The sequence below is a fragment of the Littorina saxatilis genome, linkage group LG4 (assembly GCF_037325665.1).
Source record: "Littorina saxatilis isolate snail1 linkage group LG4, US_GU_Lsax_2.0, whole genome shotgun sequence".
Classification (NCBI taxonomy): domain Eukaryota; kingdom Metazoa; phylum Mollusca; class Gastropoda; order Littorinimorpha; family Littorinidae; genus Littorina; species Littorina saxatilis.
Genome location: NC_090248.1, coordinates 39,783,352 through 39,803,537, shown reverse-complemented (window position 1 = coordinate 39,803,537; position 20,186 = coordinate 39,783,352). Strand labels below are relative to the sequence as shown.

General features: G+C 39.7%; 1 protein-coding gene and 1 pseudogene across 1 annotated transcript in view; both read left to right on the top strand.

Annotated features, from left to right (window-relative positions):
- Positions 1-20,186, top strand: part of LOC138964735 (fibulin-1-like) — a 285,783-nt gene that overhangs the window by 227,334 nt on the left and 38,263 nt on the right. The gene's annotated exons all lie outside the window — the stretch shown is intronic.
- Positions 246-392, top strand: LOC138965744 (U2 spliceosomal RNA; annotated as a pseudogene).

Below are 20,186 nucleotides of genomic sequence, written 5' to 3'. Positions count from 1 at the left end.
TTTTTTTTGCCTCAGTTGCATGCAGTCCGCTTCAAGCTGAAAAATAAATAAAAAGAATGAAACCCTAATTTTTTTTTTCTTTCTTCCTTTTCTCTTCTTTCTTTCTTTGTCTCTACAGCTGAGCGTCCTTCTTCATTGGCGTTTTATAAATGTATCAATTGTATGTGGTTTTCTACAATGGACAAAATCTTGCATCTTTAATGTTGGTTATTGTATTACATATGTCTGTGTTTGGGTTGACTTAAATCGCTTCTCGGCCTTTTGGCTAAGATCAAAGTGTAGTATCTGTTCTTATCAGCTTAATAAATTTCCATTATTATTATTATTATTAAACTGTATACACATGTAATGGATGTACATTGTATTGACACTCGGCGAATACAGTTCCCTACCCCAAATTATTCAACAACTCGTCAAAGGCCAGTCCCGTCCTCATTCCGATCATGCACGCAAATGCTACACTCCCGCCTCCCGCCCAGACACTTCCGGAAAAAAAGAAACATCCCAAACAAACAAACAAACAAACAAAGCACACACACACACACAATTAAGAAAAGAAAAACAAAGACAACGAGTCATCCGTTCATATATCCAAACAAGGAGCGCTCAGGATCGCGCATCCAGCCTGGCGCCCTGCCCCTCCATGGCCACCCCTACCCAAAACAAGTTATAATGCAACTCACGAGCCATCCGTTCATATCCAAACATGGAGTGTTCCGGGTCGGGGTTGGTACAGTTCCAGCGCATGTTGCGCACCTGGTACTGACACTCTGCCAGCCCCAGCCTGGCGCCCTCCCCAATGGCCACGATGGCGTCCGGACGGCTCCTGCAGATAGCTCGCTGGCGGGGGACCAGGCCCGGGATCTTGTTGCAGATGATGTTGGCCCCGAGAGCCACCACAGACGACAGAGCCCTGCGAAACAGGCAAAGGACATTGTTGAAATAAAGGTGTCGTAGAAATATTTGTTTAGAAGAAAGAGTCATAGAAATATGTGTTTAGAAGAAAGAGTCATAGAAATATGTGTTCAGAAGAAAGAGTCATAGAAATAATAGTTTAGAAAAAAGAGTCATAGAAATAATTGTTTAGATGAAAGAGTCATGGGAATAATTGTTGAGAAGGAAAAGCTGTCTTGTTGCAGATGATGTTGGCTCCGAGAGCCACCACAGACGACAAAGCCCTGCGGACAACAGGCAAAGGACATTGTAGAAACTAAGCTAAGGAGTCACAGAAATAATTGTTAGCAAAAAACAACAATTGTCTTTGTTTGGCGAGAGACACCGCAGACGCCGGAGCCCTGTGAACAGATAAAGGACATTGTTGGAATAAAGGAGTCATAGACATTATTTCATTTGTTAGATCTTGTTGCAGATGATGTTTGCTTCGAGAGCCAGTACCTGGGACGTTGCCCTGTGAACACGCAATAGACATGATTTGAATAAATTGACTTATAGAAATAATTGCAAGAGAAAAGAGGTGTCTTGGTTTGGATGGTATAGGGTCCGAGTGCAACCACCGAGGACTCTGCCCTGTGAACAAGCAAAGCACATTATTGAAATAAAGCCAAGGAGTCATAGAAATAATTGTAAACAGACAGACGTGTGTTTGTTTGGATGATGTAGGGCCCGAGAGAAACCACAGACGACAGAGCCCTGCGAAACAGGCTAAGGAAAGTGTTGAAATAAAGCTAAGAAGTCATAGAAATAATTGTTTAGAATCAGATCTAATTAAATCAAGTTAACTTTATTATCTCACATCTGAGAAATTACATGAAACGAAGTGTCGTGGTTTGGATGATATGGGGTACGAAAGCCACCCAGACGACAGAGCCCTGTTGGACAGGCAAACAAAATTGTTGAAATAAAGGAGTAATGGAAATCATTCTTAAGAAGAAAGAATACGACTAAAACATGTGAACAGGCAAAGAACATTGTTAAAATAAAGAAGCCATAGAAATCATTGTTAGAAGAGATAAGTTTTTTGGTTTGGATGATTTAGATAATGCAAACCGCAGACGATAGAGCCCTGTGAACAAATTCAAGAAACTATCAAGAGACAATGAAGTTTATTGACTTAGTTTGTTTGTTTCTGAATTTTGGTGGAAACGCCAGAATGGACAGAATTGTCTTCTCAGAGGCAATGATTGAGGAAAATCAGATAAGGCCAAACAAACATATATGTTGGTTTAGCATAACATGACCCCCCAAAATAGGGTCGGTAGGTCGGCTTTTTAAAAAATTTTTTTTTTAATATTTGTGACCCTCCACCACGAAATGAGTCGCATGTCACCTCGCGCGGTTCTGCGCTAGGCTTAATATAAGTCCGGGGAGTGTCTGGTAACAGTGTGAGGGTTACCTTAGTCACAGGCTTATAATTCAAACAGTTTTTGCTCTTTTCTAAAACGGTTTTCACCACTGGATAGAGCATAAAAAACTCTTTAGGAAAATGTCAAAATATGAAAATCATGCAAAGGTGACATGCGACTCATTCCGTGGTGGAGGGTCACATTTAGTCTTTGCAAAATGTGCCAGAGGTTGTTTAAAAAAAATAATAATTGAGAAATGAAAAAAAAGTTTTAGGGTCGGCGGGAAAAAATAGGGTCGGTTGGGTTACCCTAAACCAACATATATTTTTGTTTGGCCTAATGATAAAAAATGACGATCAGATGTACAATAATTGATAACATTATATAGGGATAGGTTATTCCAGAGATAGAGATAACTATTGAGAAAAAAAGTATCATGATTTCAGTTGTTCATGACATTCGGCACTAGCGCTAGAAGAAAGGAATGAGAATCGTAGTGCCGAGATACAGCTCAGACAGAGCTCTGGAAACAAAATTTTAATCATTCAGAACAAAACCCAAAGTGTATCGGTTTTTTGTAAGCACTGTTTGGCGAAGGCACCAAGACAGACAAAAGAGCCAAAAATAATAATGATAAATCACTTTTCTATAGCGCAAGTCCCGATTCACAGCTCTAAGCGCTTTACAATTCCAATAAACACCTCCCACATACACACACACACACCAACACACACACACACACACACACACACACACACACACACACACACACACACACACACACACACACACACACACACACACACACACACACACACAATACACATAATGACATTAGAAAATACAAGCAAACTAACCCATCATAGCGATAAGAACAAGTACACAGTCAATAACAACAACAAAATTCAGCAAGCAAGCGTACTTACTACTTACAATAAGAATGTATGCTCTCTCTCTCTCTCTCTCTCTCTCTCTCTCTCTCTCTCTTTCTCTCTCTCTCTCTCTCTCTCTCTCTCTCTCTCTCTCTCTCTCTCTCACACACACACACTCAATACACCCGACAGAGCCCTCAAATTAGATAATTATTGAGGAAATTACCTCGATATTCATTTTGCATACAACGGTTACAGTTGAAAAAACATATCTTGGTTTCACCAGCTGCATAATATTAATATATATACGAAACATCACGGATCACATGACCCTGCCAACAGTTAAAAGTAGTTGACAGAAAAAAAATCAGGTTTTGTTAGTAGTACTTCGTGCAAGTTCCAAGGACGGACTAAAAGCTCTGTAAGAGGAACATTTTAAGTAAATTCAAATTAATAGTCACCTGGCTGGCTATAGTGGGAGGGTTACTTTTGGTGGTCACATTAGATATTATGTTTTTTGGAAAGTTCGTTTTATTTGCAGCCACAGTTCGGTAAACGACAAATGGCTAAACCCAACCACCTAAGAATGAGAAGCGTTTTTGTAACATGACCCATATTCTGCAAAAATGCAGCCATGACGCAGGGGGTAGGTTACAAAAAGACGTCATGTACCGCTTGACTGCATACGGATATAAGCAAATTATACCTTAAACGAAAGCTAAAGATTGTTGCCATCAGACAGCAAGTAAAATGCCTAATTCGTATACACAGTTTTATTTTTAACAACATCTGTATAACATGCGGACGACAAAACAGGAAATGACATTTTCTCAATCGATATGTATAGCTAACAGAACGCCTGGTTGAAACCGCAATCAAAAACATCTTGAAAATTGTTTATTCTCACAGCTAGAATTATTTTACATCAACAATTGTTAATTTACCGAGGACAACAACAGACATATAAGATAAATAATGGATGATTCTGAATCAACTCCGAAAACCGAACCGGGTCGAAGCAAAAAAGAGTTTACACATACACAGGCTTGAAAAAGGATAATTTGGTTCAATCTGTTAGATTTTTACCCATAACGTTAAAGATCAGCTCAATATAAAAGGAAAGTGATCATTGTAAAAGGATTTTGCTATCGCAAAATAATTCAACTTCCGGTTTTACCACATGGCGTCCATAATATTATCAATTTATTACATAGCGTGCATTTGTCAGAAATTATACTAAATGTTAGAAGCGATCTTAAAGTGAAAGTAACGTTTAATAAAAGTATGCGCATTTACTTATTGATTGATATATGACTAAAATAATGGACATGTAATTTAAACGTACAAAACGACATTTTGTACACTACCTCTCTAAAAAAAACGCGACTATGACCGACCGATATGTATGTGTAAATTAGGTCATTGTTAGTGATGAAAACGGGTTTTCTTTAAAAGATAACACGCAAACTGTGAAGTTCAAGGCCATAAATGATTTTAGTACGACTTCTTCAAAACAGGTCTGTTTTTCACTCCACCAGTTTCAGTTTTAATAAAATATATGTATAGCTGTCATTTTCAAAAAACCTTATCTGCAATTCACTTAACCAAATACACCATGAACCCAGAAGATATTAGAGTGAGACACTTTACAGTGAAATATGTTATGATTCCCCTTATTTCAAAATATATGCATTTTAATTGGCAGACACGATTCACGTCGTAGGTACGTGTCGTCTGGTGAGGCAACTGTTAGCATTTTTTGTCGTAAGAATTGACATTTTTAAAGATAAATCATGGACAAAAAACTAATTCTACAAAAAGTGCAGGTTTTCTTGGTATAGTCAGTTAAAGCATCTTAAAATTCAAGAAATTGTGCAATTACGTGTATGTATTTGAAATGGCAGACAATATTGAATGAAAGTGATTTTTGACTGATTGAAACCCTACCCCCACTAACAAAATGGGCCCTGAGATTAGGTGTGTTAGTTAAAGATGACTGAATAATGGCTATGCTTTTCCCCTAAAGTATTCAAAACCTAAACATATACATAGGCAAGATGCTCTACATTAACACAATTAACTTTTTAAACATATACATATGCTTAGTACACGATACTTCCGGTTTTTCTACCGGATGACTTATACATTTAGGGGGTAAACACATTATCGTAGAAAAAGCTTTATTTTCAAAAAGTGCAAGTAATTATTAAAAATAATACATAATATTTATATATTGGAGTTAATTTTCCTTCGAAAGTCATTTGTTTCAAGTGGCAGACAATGTCAGTTGGAGAGTTACATGTACGTAAAGCGTATAACTGTTGTCTGTGATTAGTGCATTGTGGACACATTGGCACCATTTGATCCTAAATGCTAAACGATGTCGTGATCATACCACAGTTTTAGGATAATTTACATCGCATCGATTACTAAATTGATGGTAGAATTTCACTGATAAATTCTATTTCCGGTAGCGTCAGTGCCATTTTTCTTTTTCTTTTTGTAATAAGGTAATAACGAATGAACCACGTGTCACACTCTTATGCTAGTCTTTAAATGAAAATTTCAATTCTAGTAAGTTAAAAGGCATGTATTGCGCGTTACATACATTTATACCCCCCCCCCGCCAGGATTACAATGCAAGTAAACACATATAAAGAGATAGTAACGTTTTACATGGTTACACGTTCAGTGGTGAACGTAACGTGTGGTTTAACAAAATTACTTGCACATACAATAGTGAAGTCTGTCTGTGTGTCTCTGTTTGTGTGTTTGTCTATGTCTGTCTGTTCGTCTGTTTGTCTCTCCCTCTGTCTGTCTATCAGTCTGTCTATCTCTCTCTCTTTCTCTCTGTGTCTGTCTGTCTGTCTGTCTGTCTGTCTGTCTCTCTCACTCTCTCTCTCTCTCTCTCTCTCTCTCTCTCTCTCTCTCTCTCTCTCTCTCTCTCTCTCTCTCTCTCTCTCTCTCTCTCTCTCTCTGCGAGGTACGTGCACTTAAAGAGAAAGCAATACAGAAAGAAATGCATTTCTCTACCAAGAATGAAGTTTGTCTGTCTGTGTGTTTTTTTGGTTGCGTAATTGTTTCTCTATAAGCATCTCTACGTCTTTGTTCGCGTACATAAGTGCGTGCGTGCATGTGTGCGTGTTTCTGTGTCGGTTTGTCTCACTGTGTGTATGTCTGTCATTTTGTCGGTATGTTTGTGTATGTGTCTTTGTGTGTGTGTGTGTGTGTGTGTGTGTGTGTGTGTGTGTGTGTGTGTGTGCGCGCGTGCGTGCGTGCGTGTGTGCGCGCGCGCGCGTGTGTGTGTGTATGCGTGCGTGCGTGTGTGTGTGTGTGTGTGTGTGTGTAAGTGTGTGTGTGTGTGTGTGTGTGTGTGTGTGTGTGATTGCAATTATTCCTCCTTTTTACATTTATTCAAGTTTTGACTAAATGTTTTAACGTAGAGGGGGGAATCGAGACGAGGGTCGTGGTGTATGTGTGTGTGTGTCTGTGTGTGTGTGTAGAGCGATTCAGACTAAACTACTGGACCGATCTTTATGAAATTTGACATGAGAGTTTCTGGGTATGATATCCCCAGACGTTTTTTTCTTTTTTTTGATAAATGTATTTGATGACGTCATATCCGGCTTTTCGTGAAAGTTGAGGCGGCACTGTTACGCTCTCATTTTTCAATTAAATTGGTTGAAATTTTGGTCAATTAATCTTCGACAACGCCCAGACTTCGGTATTGCATTTCAGCGTGGTGGCTTAAAAATTAATTAATGACTTTGGTCATTAAAAATCTGAAAATTGTAAAAAAAATTTTTTTTTTAAAAAAGGATCCAAATTTACGTTCATCGTATTTTCCATCATTTTCTGATTCCAAAAACATATAAATATGTTATATTTGGATTAAAATCAAGCTCTAAAAATTAAAAATATAAAAATTATTATCAAAATTAAATTTTCGTAATCAATTTAAAAACACGTTCATCTTATTCCTTGTTGGTTCCTGATTCCAAAAACATATAGATATGATATGTTTGGATTAAAAACACGCTCAGAAAGTTAAAACGAAGAGAGGTACAGAAAAGCGTGCTATTCTTCTCAGCGCAACTACTACCCCGCTCAGGGCCGGACTAGGCGAAGAGGAGGGGGGGGGTTGCCAGTGGTGGCCCAGGGGGATGTCCCCCCTGGCGGCAGGGGCGGATCAGTTCATTTTATGACTGGTTTTTTTCAAAAGTATATTGTGAAGAAATGGGTGTGAAGGCGCGAAGCGCCGAGCCGACGGCGCGAAGCGCCTAGCTTGCTAGGGGGGTCCGGGGGCATGCCCCCCCCGGAAAATTTTGAAAAAAAGGATGCAAAATGGTGCAATCTGGTGCATTCTGAGGATGATCATTACCAGTTTCAGGCAGCCGATTTTGTCACTGATTAATACCCCAAAAATTGAAACTCAATGTAAAATAAAGAAATGCATACCTCATTCAATATTTTTATTTTTTGGCTGGGGGGGGGGGTCCAGAAACCCTAGAACCCCCCCCCCCCCTCGTTGTGGGGGTCTGGGGGCGAAGCCCCCTGAAGCTGACGGGTAGGTCATATTCTGAGATAGGAAAATGGTCGCTCCTTGCATAAAACGGCATAAAATAAGCAATAATAAAAAAAAAATTAAATAAGTAAGGTACATGTTTAGGCTAGGGGGGGGTTGCGCAACCCCCATAACCCCCCCGGTAGTCCGGCCCTGCCGCTCTTCTTGTCAATTTCACAAAAACAAACAGATAATGACGTCATTTTAAGTGGCACAAACGTGTACATGAATGCCTTCCCTTTCGAATGATTTACAGTTATAGAATTTCTGTCAAGCGGTTTAAGTTTTATGTCCGTTTTATGAACCCAACCCTCAAAACAAGAATAGTAACGCCAAAGAAGGAAAACATACACACAAACCAACGTTTTTCTCACCGGTGGTTTGGAATATTGCCCCAAAACTTTAGATTTAGTGTTGTGGTGTTAAAATCTATCAGAAAAATGTGTTTGCTAACGTGACGCCAAAAAGTAACCAAAACGGTCCTTAGCCGACTGATTATAAGTGCCATTTTTTATTGACGGCAGCAGCTGCGAAAGCCAGCATAAGATGACAATGGAAAAAGCACTTGATATAATAGAGAGTCTGGAGGGACCAACGGAAATGACAGATTATCTCTTGACGATGGTAAAGATGGTCTGTCTACCCACACATTGCATGATGCAGAAAAAAAAGGAACCTAAGTTTTGGCACACACCGTAGGCACCCAAATTCCAAGCTACTCACCAGCTGTCGGCTCAATTGAACCCAGAGTACCAGAGATACAAGTCTTAACCGAAGACAGACAGACAGACAGACAGACAGACAAACAGACGGACAGACTGAATCCTATGCACAACCCGTATATACGGGTGCGCAAAAACCAGGTGAGCTTTCGGTTTGTTGAAGATTTAGTGTGGTCCAGATAACCAAATCTGACTGCATTAAGAATAACTAACAAAAAATCACAAAACTATCACAAGACACAAACAAAGATAAAACAAAACTTGACTAAATGTAAAACGAAAGACAGCCAGCCAGCCAGCCAGCCAGACAGAGACACAGAGATAGAGCTAGTGAAACATGTTTCAAAAGTGAGAGACCGTGATAGTTTAGTACGAGGGAAATTGTACATCAGTAGTACGAAGGTTACTGCACATGTAATGCATTTTCTTTCTAACATCCAATACCCCCTAAGCGGCGACTCAGACGTCATAGTGTCCTCCCATAATCCACCACATGTGATTTTGTGCTCTCACTGTTGATTGGATAGCTGTATAGACGAGCGCCAATAATTATGGCCTGGGGCGAAAAGGACACACGACATGTACGCTGACTGACAAGTTTGGCGGGCCTCTCGCAATCAATCAAAAAAAGTGTGCTTAATCACCCTCTTGTTTGGCTTAAAAAATCTTTAAAATACGTTGACTGCATCTGTAAACTATACGTCCAAGCTTTTTTTTTTTATATAGTATAGGAGGGGGGCCGGTATGAGAAGGGATTCTAGACAAATTCAAAAACAAACTAGCAAAACTGTTTCGCAAAGACGGGGAACATGTGCAAAGAAAACACCGTATTTCTTTGTAACCAGTTGTGCAGACTTCTAGTTTAAAATGTCATTTTAACCAGAAAAGTTAATGTTACACTCCAAACTAGAAGTTTTCACAACTGCATGGTTACAAAAAGTGTGTTCACATTGGAACACTTCGAGTGTACTGTACGCTTTGAATCTGCCACAACTTGTTTTTGAATACTTTGAATACGGAGTGGCGCAGTGGTTAGAGCGCTTGCCTCTCACGCAGGAGGTCGTGGTTCGTCCCCCACTCGGGGACAAATACAAATACCCGATTTTTCCGAGCGCTCTCCAGTCCACCCAGCTGGAAATGGGTACCTGACCCTATTCAGGGCCGGGGAAGGCAAAAGGCAGCGAGGGAGGGGAGATGGGCACCGCCCTCATAAAAAAGCTGGCCCCCAGAAAAGTTGAGATCTCTAACATCTCTCTCCCCTACGACCAGATGGTTATGGGAATACCTTTACCTTTACCTTTATCATTAGGTTTGTAAATGAGTAATATCCACCTGTAAGAAAATACCCTTCAAATCGACAACTGTTCAATACTGTTTTCCCAGATGGTGAGGAATGTCCTTTTCTTCTACAAACGAAAAAAGCAGGCAATGCGAACACCAAACCTTGTTTTCCGAGACTAAACCATTAGCATTTGACGTTCTACCTTGATTTAGCTAAAGTCTCTATTTTAAATACAGGCAACACCCTGTTTAACCATCTAGCTTAAGAGATCCAAACATTAAGCATTTCTTTTAGACAAATACCTGAATGCAACCCAAAAACAGAACAGTACAACCAAGCATGAGGTGACGAAAAAAAAAATTAAAACTGCGATTCAGAAGCTAGATCAAAACTTAACGGAAAGGGAAAAGCATCTTTAACATGTTAAAGGGGATAAGCAGCATAAACAGCACGCCTATCGTGTAGTGACATTTCTACACTTGGATATCCTTTGATTAACGCTCAGGGATCAGGCATCAATTAAGGTCAAGGTGACCAAGATAGAAATTTACACGACGACTCCAACTGCGGAAACGTAGCCCCGCAGATATATGTACGAACCTACGGGAGTAAACAGATCAAGGAGAAGAAGAGGCAGTATAGAGGACTGAGTTCGCAATGTCTAACTAGCAATGTCCGATATTTTGCATATTTATGTAAAACTATCGGAAAAGAATTCATCCGGAGGTCACGTCTACAGGGCGGTCTTTCCCTTGACGTTGGTTTTTGGTTCTGTTTGTTTGTATCACAGTCAAGGACCTGTCATGTCATTATACGTCATTTCCCTGGCCGCAATGATTAAGTGAACGGTTTTTGTTGGTCACATTTGACTTTTCAAGTGGACCGGTGTAACACGACATTTTTACTCCACGAAAAATTTACTCCGGAGTAAAAATGTCGTACGAAATTCTTACTCCGAGTACACCTTTCGTACTAGAAAAGAACTCCCCAAGGCACGAAAAAACTACTCCCTCCACGAAAATTTTACTCCCCATTTTTTTTACTTCCAGTAAAAATCTCGTACGCGAAAATGGGATGCGGGCGAAGGGATAATGCCAATATGTGATCTCGCGCAAACGAATGTCGCGCTACCCTCCCTCCACCCCTTCCACCACCAAGACTTACAGGGGACAAGGGAGTAAACATTTCGTACACCTGGCATGGGAAGTTACATTGCTCGTGTTAGGGTGAAGTAATTTATTCGTTATTTATTCGTCAGGGGAGTAACATTTGTGTACGAAATTTTTACTCGGAACTCACCTGTCGTGGGGAGTAATTTTCTTGAGTAATGGGGGAGTATTTTTTTCGCAAAGGGAGTAACATTTTCGTACGAAATGTTTACTCCGGAGTAAAAATCTCGTGGGAGTAATTGTCTCGTGTTACACCGGCATTATTCCTGTTTACCGAGCACCTAAAGCGATGTCTGAAAGATCGATGAAAAGGAGGCTGAGGAGTCTGAAGAGGAGGACATATCTATGACAAGCTTTCTGAATCATTTTGTTTTCAAATTGTTAAAAATTGTCAGTCACAGTGCATAGTTCTCTTCTTCCTCACCACCTTTTGCTGCATTTTATCACCCTTCTCTCCGCAGCCACCCTGAATCCCTCCCCTCCCCCGACACCCCCCCCCCCCATCCCCGACTACCGCCCCCCCCCCCCCTTTATCGTCCTTATTTGCTACCTTGTATGTCAAACACTATACCCACAAAGATCTACGCCACAACACCTACAGCGTCACCCCTTTTAAAGATTACACGCAACCAGAGCGATGACAGCCTTAACAAGCATAAGGGTTGGCTGCACAAAGATTTCTCACCGTATCGGTTTTCATAACAATCGCGCTACCGTCCCTTGATCTTATCATTAACCCTTCTAGTCGTCAGGCGTCAGATTAGAATATGCTGGGGAAGGGGAGGGGGGGTGGGGGTGGCATGAGAGGTGAGAGGGTGGAGTAGTGTGTGAGTGTGGGGGTGGGGGAGGGGGAACAGCGGAAATAGTAAAGGGAGAGAGAGAGAGAAAGAGAAAGAGAGAGAGAGAGAGACAGACAGAGACAGAGACAGAGAGACAGAGAGAGACAGAGACAGAGAGACAGAGAGAGACAAAGACAGAGAGAGACAAAAACAGAGAGAGACAGAGACGGAGACAGAGAAGGAGAGACAGAGAGAGACAGAGACAGAAACAAGCAAGCAGACAAACAGCCAGACCGACCGGCAGACAGACAGACACAGACAGACAGACAGACACAGACAGACACAGACAAACAAACAGACAGACAGACAGAAATAGTAAAGGGAAAGAGAGAGAGAGAGAGAATTGAATTGAATTGAACTTTGTTTTACAAGGATTAAGATTTAAGGCTATGCCTTTTCTTACAATCTGTCCTTGGGACGCACAAACACACAATGATAAAATACAAAATTCAAAGTTTAACAAGAGAGAGAGAGCGAGAGAGAGAGAGAGAGAGAGAGAGAGAGAGAGAGAGAGAGAGAGAGAGACACACACACACACACACACACACACACAACAAGGGAGAGTGACACAGAAGGTGACACAGATAGTGAAACAGACAGATAGACAAAGACAGAAAACATGCAGATGAAAACAAAGAAAGACAAAGCGTGGCAAAGACACACACAAACAAACAGACAGAGGAGGGATTGGGGTTAAAAACAAGCAGAGCGCGGGTGGGACTGCAAGATAAGGGTAGGGGGGTGGGGGGGGGGGGTGGGGGGGGGGGGGTCTGGGTCACAGACGTAGGATGACAATGTAAGGCAGGATCGTGTATCATGTCCTATTGTCAGGGAGTAATTTGTCACTGTTGTGTTCGTAGCGTCGTAACAAGCAGGGTTCAGATAGTTAGATAGATCGGATTTGCGATGGTTGAAGAATTTCTTAACCATCACCCTGATATCGAATCATCTGAATCCATGGTAAATAAAATGAAAAAGGTCTCGCTACAGCAACAACAACAACAAAATCACACATGTGGTGCATTTATATAATGTTACATTATTATACATCATTGTTATCTGTGTTTGGTATATTACTATATTCTGTTTATGATAAAACTAATGATAAATCCTTTCTGCACGTACTCCTCTCCCACAAAGTTGGCATGATTGTTGAAAGTGTTCGCTGGGTATGTGTGTATATGTCACAATAGAAATGAGAATCCAGTGAGATTCCGAATCGTACTAGTGGAAATTGGAATTCCAGTTTGCACTAGGGCAAACTAGAATTCTCATCTCCACTGGATATTTGTTAGTGAAGATTGGAATTCCAGTTTGCCCTAGTGCAAACGGGAATCCAGTTTCAGTGGAGATGGGAATTCCAGTTTTCACTCGGGGAAATAGGAATTGGGGGAAATAATGTGTTCAAAGATTTATAATTGTTGTTAAAACCATTTCATCTTGAGTCATTCATGACTTTAAGGCTTACTCATTGCAGGTATTGAAATGCAGAAATAAAAATAAATATTATTGAATTGATATAATCGAACAACACAGAGTAATTGCGCACAATAAGTTTGTTTGTTTGTTTGTTTGCTTAACGCCCAGCCGACCACGAAGGGCCATATCAGGACGGTGCTGCTTTGACATATAACGTGCGCCACACACAAGACAGAAGTCGCAGCACAGGCTTCATGTCTCACCCAGTCACATTATTCTGACACCGGACCAACCAGTCCTAGCACTAACCCCATAATACCAGACGCCAGGCGGAGAGATTGCCACTAGATTGCCAATTTTAAAGTCTTAGGTATGACCCGGCCGGGGTTCGAACCCACGACCCCCCGATAACACAATAAGTTTTTTTTCATCAATATCATTAAATCATATTACAAAGTTAAAAGTTTATATAAGATGAAGCATGAGATAAAGAGAGAGAGAGAGAGAGAGAGAGAGAGAGAGAGAGAGAGAGAGAGAGAGAGAGAGAGAGAGAGAGAGAGAGAGAGAGAGAGAGAGAGAGAGAGAGAGAGAGAGAGAGAGAGAGAGAGAGAGATGGCCTCGGCCATCAGAGTCGACAGTATTATTGTATTGTATTGTATTGTAAAACCACGACTACTGAACGTTCACTCAGTCGTCTATCTGTCTGGCCTTCTCACTTCTTTTGTGAACTCTTAGTCCTAAAGAAAGAATGAACACTAGTCTTCTCCACTCAGTTAGAAATTTTGACTTGCTGCAGTTTGTTTTCTGCTAAACTGACTCAGAGAGTGAATCATGGAGCAAAAGGAGAAATTGTATTTTCTTTTAGAGCAGCATCTTGAATCTTTGGATACAAACAAAAAAGATGCATTTTGTATAACTCAAGAAAAGTACAACAAGATTGAAGCGTGTCTGCATTCTAGCCCCGGACAAAAATCCCAACATGGAGCAAAATTCAAACACTGGAGCCAAAAACAGTTCAAATTGGAAGAAATTGGTGCAAGGAACATTGTGTACTGCAAAAAATCCAACAAGCCAGTCATCACACAGGATATACTTTTCGACATCGTTTTCCAATGTCATGGACATGTAGGACATTCCGGACGTGATAAAACATGGGCAGAAATCAAAGCACATTACGCTGGCATCAAATGGACTGTTGTTGATTTGTTTTTGAAGACATGCACAAGCTGTAGCACACGACAGCCGACCAGATACCCTCCAGCAGGTAGACCTCTGATCAATTTGGAATTTCTGCAGTGCGTCCAGATTGATCTGGTGGACTTCCGAAGTAGGCCTGATGGCGAGTTCTGTTGGATCCTACATGCACATGTGATATGATTTAATGATATCGATATTGTGTTGTTCGATTACATCAATTCAATAATATTATACGTTATTTGCGTGTTTGACCAAAATATGACATTTTACACAGATCGAGACAGTCATTGTTCTCCGAGACCGCGCTAGCGGTCGAGGTGAACAATGACTGTCAAGATCTGTGTAAAATGTCATATTTTGGTCAAACACGCAAATAACATTTATGTATCGATCGAATTCCTTTCAGGTACTTATGACTTTGTTGTTGTTTTGACGATTGAACGAGCACACACACACATGCATGCAATCCACATGTATGCAATCAAACACATAAGCTTCATATTTGGGCGTTTCAGGTTGACCGAAACTTCAAAGGAACTACAAAACACACGTCATGTACTCACTTTGTTGTTGTTTTGACATTGAACAGCACACACACATGCAATCAAACACATGACGTTGTTTTTTTTTGAGTTCCTTTGAAGTTTCGGTCAACCTGAAAAGCCAAATTATAAAGTTTTGTCGGCCTCTGACGTCACATGACTCAAAGAAGGGAAATCCAATCTCCAATCGATACATTTATTTTTATTTCAATACCTGAAATGAGTAAGCCTTAAAATCATGAGTGACTCAAGATCAAATGGTTTTAACAACAATTCCCCCCAATTCCTACTTCCCCTAGTGAAAACTGGAATTCCCATCTCCACTGAAACTGGATTCCCGTTTGCACTAGAGCAAACTGGAATTCCAATCTTCACTAGCAAATATCCAGTGGAGATGAGAATTCTAGTTTGCCCTAGTGCAAACTGGAATTCCAATCTCCACTAGTGCGATTCGGAATCTCACTGGATTCTCATTTCCACTGTGACATATATATTGTGTGTATAGCATAATATGAATATTGTGTGAACAGTAAGCTACATGTGATTTTTGTCCGTATGGTTAATTGTTTTATGTAGGTTGTACATTTAATTGTTCTATTCTGTATATATGTTCTTTTGTAAAGGGCCTAGAGCACTTAAAAATGTCCAGTTATTATAATTATTATTATAAAACTCTTTTATGCTTACCAGATGAAAGAAAATGTCGAAAGCTTAATTCACATAAAAACAAATTAGGAGCACTGCTTAATTGATAAATACGCAACTTATGTGAAACATAAGCACAGGAGGATAACTGTAATAAACGATATGATAGCCAGCTGCTCATTTTCTAATCAGTTTTACAACCGTTGATATTTTCACTATGTACTTAATTCTGATGCAGAAAACAGGCTTCCTTTCGTTTGGTTTGCACTCAATATTATTAACCCTGTAAATTAACCAGATGAATTTGCTTTTGACAAAAGCGTTGCAGTGTAATATTAGCCCACTCGATCATGGAAAATAATGCTGTTTATATAATGTATTGTGTCGCATCAGTGAACAACTGTTCGGGCTTCTAAAACATTTGTTCTTAAAGGAGTTGATTTTATTTAATTTTTAATATGGATTATTTGTTTCTGAGACTAGGATTCAAACTTACAAGTAATTTCGGGATATGACGGTGTGCGCATTTTTACCGGTACTTTTTCATCAACCCTTCTCTTCTACTTTGTGAACTGCGTGGAGCAAGTGTGGCTCTCACTGAGACTAAAATCAATATTCAAAGTTGTAAATCTGATATTATTACATGTATGGTAATGGCACTTTTTTAAAACAGCATTTTTACCGACTAAAGGGTACAATGTGCATGAAGTGCTTATTTTGTGCCTTTTTTTTAAAGCTAAAATAATAATGATTAACAATCCTGTAATTTCCCAAATAAATGCAATTTAAAAACAACAACACACACACACTGTTTATCTTTTTCCGAAAAAAAGTCCGAACAAGTTGTTCTTCAAAGCCGAAACTAATCAATTCGGTATTAATACGTTATGATAAACGCATTTTTAATGTCACCCAAAAATAAAACTTAAATGTGATCATGGAACATTTGTCATAGCTTTGAAGGAATACTAATCGTCTTTTTTAAAACGATCCACAGAGCGAACCCAGACAAATGATTCAATATCAATTTTGCATTTTCAGAAAACAATGGTTGCCATTTTATTTTCATTTGAAAACGACATTGTCAAACGGCACTGGGAAATCCTTATTAAAAGAAGTGTAACCGCCACCTATGTTGGTCTCATGGTTTTGCCCAATTCTTTTTGCGATTTTTTTATTGCAGCTTTTTTCACGGTGATGCAGTTTCCGCAAAAAAACAACAACCGAACACACGGATAACAGAAATTTACCTGAAATAACTCTGCCAGGGATTAACAATAAAAAAAACAAGAAAGGTAGGTTGTTGGAACGTTTGTTATTGACAAAACAATACATTCACAGATATATTTGTGAATGTATTGTTTTGTCAATAACAAACGTTCCAACAACCTACCTTTCTTGTATTTTTATTCTGAATTTTGGAACGTTGGCAGTCTCTTTGTTTTGGGATCTGCCAGGGATTGTTATGCTCTGTGGAAGAGTTGTATTCCTTGATAGTTGTATTCCTTGATAGTTGTATTCCTTGATAGTTAGTTACACAAAATGCAAACACGCCGATAGCATTGCTGAACATCGTCTATTTCTCAATTGATACGTTTTTGGAGCAGCACAATTTTGTACAGAAATAACTGAAACTTTATGTTAGGAAGTTGATTATAGAATTCGTGGTAAATAGGTGGTAAATTAAAATTACCTCACTGCCAAGCTCTTCCGTCAAATGTTTAGAAGTAACTTGTCACGATGGGTCTTTTACTCTTTAAAAAAAAAATCTGAATTAATAACTGTATCATAAGTATCCTTTAGCGAGACTACAATGAAGAAGTAGATGTATCAATGTTCAAAACCTGGTATTATGTGTATAATATATGCGCTGCTGCTGTCCGATTTCTAAAACAGAGAAAATTCCATTCTAGCGAGTCATCTCATTAAACATAATGCCATAACAGAAGAAAAAAATACACAATTAAAAAGCAAGAAAGGATATTTCTGGAACGTTAAATCACAGACAATACCAGACATACAGTCATATGTATTTGTAAGTATACAATCACAACGTTCTAATCAACTGTACATTTCATTAAAAATACACCATTTTCTTAGCAACTTTTTTCCCTAAAAAAAGTCGCACTTTTGCCTCACTCTGTCGGGCGTTGTAGCTTTAAAGAATTAAGTTGGCTGAGCCGCTAATGAGAGAAAAAAATGGAAGCAACAAAAATCACCATATTTGCTCATGACGGCAATTCCCTTTGATCTGTGTTGCGGAAAGTAATCGGACGAGACTGCAATTATGGATTGCAATGGAGGGAATTTCCTCGAGCATACACGTGCAGATCGTCTGCACATAATTCGATTGACCAGTAGCGTTACAGAACCAGTTACACTAACTGCGTTGAGAATTACCGAGAGAAAAAAAATTGTAAACTGGAAGACATTTTAAGTTTACTTACAAAAGTTGTATAGTGGAAATATGTTTGACTTGACTTGAATTCAAGGTCATTTTCTCTCAAAAGAAATGGGGTGTTTAAGAGACTATCCAAATCTAATGCCGTTGCATAAAATGCAACATGTTTTTTTTCACGGCGTTTTTGCTTGCCAACTAGACAAAGACCGAGCCAACCAGTAAGCTTTTAAATAAGAAGATATTTTAGTGAGTGAATTTGACATATTTACTTCTTGAACAAAGTTTAAAGTAAACCGACATTCAAACATGTAGTGGAGCCGATCCCTTTGGTAAAAGTAGCCTGTTCGGAGAGAGAGAGAGAGACAGAGACAGAGACAGAGACTGAGAAGGAGAGACAGAGAGAGACAGAGACAGCAACAAGCAAGCAGACAAACAGCCAGACCGACCGGCAGACAGACACAGACAGACAGACAGACAGACAGAGACAGACACAGACAGACAGACAAACAGACAGACAAACAGACAGACAAACAGACAGACAGACAGACAGACAACTTAACATGTAAACAGACCAGCCCCGCCCCCCAACAGACAGAGACAAAACAAACCACAAAAAACAACAGTCAAAAAACCACTATAACAAAAAACAGGCAACAAGAAAAAAAAATCACCACACAGACAACAACACAGCGACAGACGGACGAACAGAGCCCCGACCACAACATTAACCACGCGTGTTAAATATTGCTATGATACTCTATCTCTGCTAATATTGCCCCAGGTGAGAGAAAAAGCGTATCACATTCATCACGCGTGTCCACTGCTGCCAATGTCGACATCACTGCATGAGAGATTGGACACAGGGTCAAGAGTGTATTTTTAGTTCAGACGTGATTTGCTTGTCAGTGTCAGTGTGTGTGTGTGGGATGGTTTTAGTGTGTGCGTGTGTGTGTGTGTGTGTGTGCGTGTGTGTGTGTGTGTGTGTGTGTGTGTGTGTCTGGTTGCGTGCGCGCGTACTTGCGTGCGTGAATGCGTGCGTGCCAGCGTGCATGGGTATGTGTGCATGTGTATGTGTGTGCGCGCGCCTGTGTGCGCGCGCCTGCGTGCGTGCGTGCGTGCGCGTGTGTTAGTGTGTGTGTTTCTGTGTGTGTACGCGCGCTTATATGTGCTCACGCTTGTGAGTGATGCGCTCAAAATAGGAGGTGATGAAACACAAACAAACCTTTAGATAAACCTTTCGTCAACATTCAGTAGGATTAAAAACATAGCAGACGCGCTTACGACGGTGGGCGAGTGAAACAGAGATACAGTAGTTGTGCTAATTGTTTTTGAGTCCGTATTTTATTTTATTTTTTATTATGTTTTATTATTATACATGATACGTTTTAGTGTGCATGTATTGAGTACTTGTCATTTTAACCCCAACATCAGGAAGAATTCGCAATCTTGGATGATAAAAATTAATATTCTGCATTTTTTTATATTCTGTATAAGCATTAAAATTAACTTGGAGAAAAAAAAAGCGAGTCGGGTAGAAATAAATGAAACAATTGTTCAGGAACGCAAAGCAACAGGAAAACAAAACAATACAATACAATACAATACAATAACTTTATTAATCTCTAAAAGAGAAATTGCATTGCTGAGCTTTTGAAAGGAAAGATTGAAAGAAGAAAGGACGGAAATAATGAAAGAAGGGAGGAAGAAAGAAATAAAGGAAGGAAGGTAGAACAAAACAAATCCATAATTCATCAAGCAAAACGAACCCCCATACAGATTTTTTTCCCAATCGGCAGTGCATTTATCTCATAAAAATAGAAATGGAAACAGGAGAACTTTGAACATAAATTTGTAAAGTTTACCTTGACAAAATAATCGGGAATATGAAACTTTTACAAACTGGTTTGTACCAGAAAAGTTAAATGGATCTTGTGTGCCCCTTCCATATCTATATATCTTCGTATTCCTCTCTTCTCTCAGGCTTTCATATAATTTCATATTTTCACAAAAGTCACACACACACACACACACACACACACACACACACACACACACACACACACACACACACACACACACACACACACACACACACACACAAACACACACACAATCAAACCACTTCTGTTTTTCGATAATTGCGGGCACTTTGTTGTCTTTTACAATTACCATTCAACAAGAAACCAAAGAGTTGAAAGAATATCACGCCACAGCAATACAACTCCAAGAAA